Genomic DNA, 6,000 nt, shown 5'->3' on the forward strand with positions numbered 1-6,000 from the left:
TCTATTAATAAGTTTGTGACTACAAGAAACTTGGATGACAATTAGTCAGCCAGATTTGCTCGTCGGGCTCTCTACTTTCTCCTCCATCTTCTCTACCCACCTGCAGGTTGTTGCTCTGCCCCACAGAGAACAGCTGCAATCCCTCTGATGGGTGTTGTGCCAGCTCTCTTAAATACACCATCTGCCTCAGAGGATGCTGTTTTTCCCTGCTGTAACAGATTTTGGGGGAGTGCAGGGCTGCATTATTCAGCTCAGGCTTTGGAGGGAAGTCTTCTCTCCTCATTAAGAGAACTAGCTCTCTTTATAGCTTTTAATTGTGATTAGCATATCTGGACCACATCCTTTCTCTCTTGCATCTCTCCTGTTGGCCATGCTGCCCCTCAGTCCTGCCTACTGCCTTTGCTTGTGCCATCCCTGGAAGTGTTCAAGGCCAGGTTGGATGGGACTTTCAGCAACCTAATCTAGCGGAAGGTATCCCTGCCCATGGCAGGGGGAGTTGGAATTAGATGATCTTAAGGTCCCTTCCAACCCAGGCCATTCTAAGATTCTATGATTCTGTGATCTGAAAACACACATATCTGTGGCACTTGGGTGTCCGTCAGAACAGACCAATGTTCACTGCAGGTCCAGTGTCAAGTGTCAAACACCTGCTAAGTTGCATGCTACCCAGGAGGGATGGCACTGCGACAGGGATGGGAGCTGCAATCAGGTTGGGAGTGGTTTGCAGGCAGAAGGACAGACTGCATCAATTAGCTGATGATAAGCAGGGAGGCCAGTTGAATCATTAAGCATTCATTCAGAGGCACATTTACATATTTGCCATAGTTCAAAAGCACCATGTCAAGTATGCATGCACACTGATGTGTTGAGACTGCAGTATCCCTTGTCAAAGTTCATATTGGTTGTGTTCATCTGTTTGTTTTCTCTATTTCAGTCCATTGGTTGGCCAGCAGCTCTGCCTCCCACTTGAAACAGTCCTGCTAAATAGATGCCTGGTCCCTAATGAGAGGGATGAAAGACAAAGGCTTTGGAGCCCAACATAGACTACCTTTTTCAAAAATTTTCTTAGCAGCATCATCTGTTTTCAAGGAAGAAAATGATGATTAATTAATACCTGGGATCTGACTTGTTGACCATCGCACTGAGCCCAGCGAAGCCATAGCAGTGCAAGCTAGTTTAAGCAGAAGAGGATCTATAGGCTCTAACAATGGGCTCTGTATGTATACCCCCTCCCCCACACAACTTCTGAAGCTTGTAGGTGGTTTCACTGAAGTTTTATGACAACAACTCAGAAAAAAAACTTTGGGAACTAACATTGCCCAGCAAGACACAGCCTGCAGCATGCTTTTTATGACCAAGAACTCTTAGTGTTCCTGGCTTCATTTCCTCACCACTCACAGCATTCCCCCTTTATGGCCAGGCTGTGCCCCTCCCCTGAGGTGCAAGGCCTCATCCTGGGCTCAGACATAGTGAAGGAAATGACTGGAGCAGCAGAGAGCTGGTATTCAAAAACCTACACAAATTAAAACAAGGATAATCAGGGCAAGGTAACACTGCTAGCTTGCTCTTACAGCCAGCATCATCAGGGCTCATGCTCATTGTCTGGGCAGGGCACCAGTGACTTTGAGTGGCTGGTGGGAAGGGGTCCAGGGTCAAACAAAGAAACACCATGGTCTTAATGGCTTTTAGCGCTTGAGCTGACATACTCCAGACTAGTTTGGTTATTTCTGCCAAGCGCTGCCCTTTGTGGTATCCTCCTTGCAAATATATAACCAGCAGATGCATGAAAAGCTGCTGTCACTAATATCACTAGTGTCGGGTTTCCTGGGCTGATGGCCAGGGCTTTTCCTTATCAGAAGGTACTTTATAATGTAGCACTCCTGCTCACATCAAAAGGAACGAAATACAGAAATACATTCTCAATTAAACAGATTTGTTCCTAAAAAGTCAATTAAGTTGCTACCGGACCTAACAGCAGGATCTGGCCTGCAAAGCATGTGTTGAGAATGGTTGGTAATGAAAATGCAGCATTTTTGAGGATGAGCTAAGACCCTACCATTCAAGAAATAATGCAAGAACCTTGGAAACCAGAAACATGTGTCAGACCTTATTTTCTCTCAAGGCAGTTGAACATTAACAAACTTACATTAAGCAGCAGTGCTGTGTGGCTGGCAGGAGGAAGTCTGATTCTCACTGCAATGGCCCTTCTCCTCCTTCCAGGTCCACCGGTGTCTCACTTCAGCTACACGTGGCATGGGGACTGCAAACTGTTCTTGCCCTCACTACTCAGATAGTAAATCTCAGGACAGCATGGATGCCCACCATCCGTGCCAGAGAAAATCTGGATGGAGCACACCTGAGTTCTCCTGAGAGAGGAGATTGCTGTGACTGAGCTTACCTTCCCCTGCGCAGGGATTTCTGTGAGTCATAACATTTTCTTTACTCCAGCTTGTAGTAAAGTTGGCTGTTCCCCAGTCATTTTAGCCCAGATTTTTCTAGCAAATGAGATTTGGCTTTTGCAGACATGCCATCTACCCTGTGAGCTTTTTACCTTGCTCATTCGTAGGCAAAGAAAGTACCATTTGTTGTATGAGCATATGAGACAAGCAGCAGCTTGTAGTTTCATTATTAATTATTTACCTGAGAAAGAAAACTTCTCCATCTGGGAACATTATATTTCCCCAGGGTAATGAATGGCCACTCATGACATGAGAATGCAGGAGTGATATTGGTATCTCCAGCTGTTAGACAAAAATATATCCACTGATATAAAATCATTTGAAATTACTTGTCTACGCAGGGAACCTGCTCACAACCCTTTTTGTGTTGTTCCCATGCAGAATTGCACACTGCAGGAAATCAGTCTGACAGGTACAGTCACCCTGATGACACTGCCCAAGTAATGGCAGTTCAGCTCTTAATTATAACTAGCTGGACATTTGAAAAATATCCACTCCTAACTTGAGCCTATCCTGCCTGGGATTTAAGTTCATAGATAACTTGGTAGAAGTGTGATCCAGTCCCAATGAAACCCTCCTTAGCTCAGTTATGCTGCAAACCCCCAGACCAGCTGGAAATATTTCTGTTTGAGCACAAAAGGAGGTGCACAAGTTCCTTGATGATCTCATGCTGCCAGTCTTTCCCATTTCTTCTGTGTGTGGAGGACTTTGTCCTCAGACCATGTCAGTCTTGATCCATCAGATGACAGTGGGAGGATGGCAGATGCAGCTGGGATGAGCTGCATTTCTCTGCAGGCATCTCACTGCACAGCTGCTTTATGGACAAGATTTTTGGCATAAGACTTCTTAGGAAATGTCTGTTTCTGTCACAGGAACAGAGAGGAACGAGAGATGGTGGCTTTGGCCAGATCTTCCATTGCTGTAAATATTCACAAGCCCATTTCACCACCTGAGATGCATATTTCCTTCTGTACACTCACCTTAAACCTCTTGTCACCTCGCAGGAGCTCACATCAGAGAGTGAAACCAGCCAGCCCCAGGCAGAAGCATCATGTATCCAAGTATCCTCTGGCTGCTGTTAGAATAACATAGCAATTTGCCATCTTCCTTCTCCTCTCTTGCCTGTAGTTATGCTTTAGTCACTGGTCATCTGTTCTCTTCAGACCTATAATCCAGCAACCTTTCCGGTCCTGTCACCTAAAAGTACTTATTTGTTTGCACATTTAGGAAGAGTTAAGCTTCTTTTTCTGCTGTTTTGGGAAGACACAAACTGCAGCTGTCAACATAACACCAATAATGTGCCTCGCTTAGGAAAAAATCAATAGGTGCTTTAAGTGTTAACCATATGGGCATGACAGTAAGCATGCTCTGAAAGCCTCAGGAAATGTTAAATGAAAGGAGAGCTGCAGTGGGGAAGGCAGCAAGGCAGCCATGACTCGGTGCAGACAGATTCCCCTTCATGTTGCATATGTAGTGATGTCCATCTCCAACATATTTAACAAGATATAAAGTTGTAGTGTCCTGTATGGCCACTAAATTGTCTTATGTAAGCAACTATGCGTATTTGACTTTGGCACCTTTCTAGCAGTGTGGAAAGCGTTTGTAAGGAACCATAAAAAGTCATTACATATGCAGAACAATTGAACCTCCTCAGCATCTGTGGTAGGAAACACATCTGTCTTCTGTCCCTTTCTTTCCTAAGTGTCTCCCTGAATCAACTTTTATGGGAGGGTCGTAAATATCCCTTTCTATTCGAATCCAGGAGTTAACAATACCCCCTGTGACCATAAACACAAGATGTTTCATTGAGGAAAGAGGTGCACTCAAGTAAGCAGAGATCTTTGTGACAGTTGCTGCCAGTATGGTCCCCATGCACCGCTAATCACATTAGTGGGAGAGCACAGAGGTGGCCAGCAGACAGCAAAAGAAAGAGGAAGAGAAAAGCAAGACTAATCTTGTTAAAAGGGAAGCAAAGATAGACGCTACTTTTACACAGAAGCTTATAACGTCCCCATTTTCCCAGGGCTGGAATCACCTGGATGCTCTCTGGACAGCGCGGCTGCTGCCGTTGTGGAAGCAAACAGCCCAATATCTCGGGGTTGGGTTTCCTTGCAGCTCTTTGCCATCCATGGTCTCTTGGTTTCTGCACAGGCAACCTTCAGTCTTTACTGAAGTAGAGGTTTATTTGCCTCCAAATGACTTTAAAAGCAGTAAGACTGTTTTTAATCCCCTGCATGAGATCCTTTTCCACCAGAGGAAGACCCACAATTTTCAACAGATGAAACAAGTGCCTGATCTAAAATATTGCTGTGTTTCCTAATTCTCCCCTGGAGAGGCAATGTCAGATGTTTGAATGTGCCTTCTCCCTAAATAAAGTCTTTTGCTCTCTGGCTGTATGACGGTGATGCACGAATTCCACACGTGTGCTTTTTTTACTTGATGAGGCCCAAAGCACCCGCCCGCCAAGCTGGAAGCTAAGGATTAGGCAAGCAGTCACAACATGGCCTCTGACAGTGGCCCCAGTAGGGTCTCATCCTCTGGTCAGGGCACACAACCTCGCCATGCTGTGAGCCGTGATGCAGAGATGTTGTCCCAGGGCTCAGGTGCTCTCTGCCCACTCTCTCCTCCCATATTTGGTGGAGATGGGATGAGGGAAAAGGATGGATGCAGGAGAGGTGCTCTTGACCAGACACTGAAGCGTAGGCACCAACACATGCATTAACCTACATGTGCTGTTTGGTGAGCAGGATGCTGATACAGTGTCAGGGCTTTCCAGCCAGCTGGGAGCCCAGAGCAGGCAGTACCCAAGACAGTGAGCTTCCAATTCCACTAAGCAAGACATGTATTTGAGGAAAAAATTTCCCCTTTTGGGGAACTAGTGCCTGGAGAGGCAGCCCAACAGAGAGGCAGCCTGGCAAGAGGCACATCAGGGTGACTGCCCAACCCAGTGCTGGAGAGCTGATGGACACAGCCTTTCAAGTACTTCTCCAGCACCTTGAGAGCAAGACAGGCCCTTCTCCCACCATCGATGACTGTATACCTCACAGAATTGTGTCAGTGAGCCCCTTCCCACAGGGTTTAATATTGGAGGGGAAAAGAGCATCTTGATATCTGAAAGAAGCCTTAACCCTGTTTTGTACCCAATCTGTTTAATCAGTACCACACTACAGAGCTGAGGATGGAAAAACAAAGCACTTTTGTTAGCGGATGTGGTGTCTGCTGCTACATGTGCTGGTGCCTTGCCAGTTAATCAAATGGGGCAGGGGAAGGAGGACCTGACAGGCAGGCAGGAGAAACCCTTGATGGAAAATCAGATTTGTTGTCACAAAGGGTGGCAAGGGCGGGAGGGGGCAGAAAACAAAGAAACAGCTGGAAGGACAGTGGTGATGACTTCATAGCTGGGAGTCCATGCCCAGCCAAATGGCGATCAGCCACTTGTTGCCTTGATACTTCATCAAGCTCTTAAATGCGAAACACAAAACATAGACCCTCTTGGTATTAAAGCAATTATTTCAGTATGGATTAGTGGTGGCTAAATGAC

This window comes from Chiroxiphia lanceolata, chromosome 2 (genome assembly GCF_009829145.1).
Source record: "Chiroxiphia lanceolata isolate bChiLan1 chromosome 2, bChiLan1.pri, whole genome shotgun sequence".
NCBI lineage: Eukaryota > Metazoa > Chordata > Aves > Passeriformes > Pipridae > Chiroxiphia > Chiroxiphia lanceolata.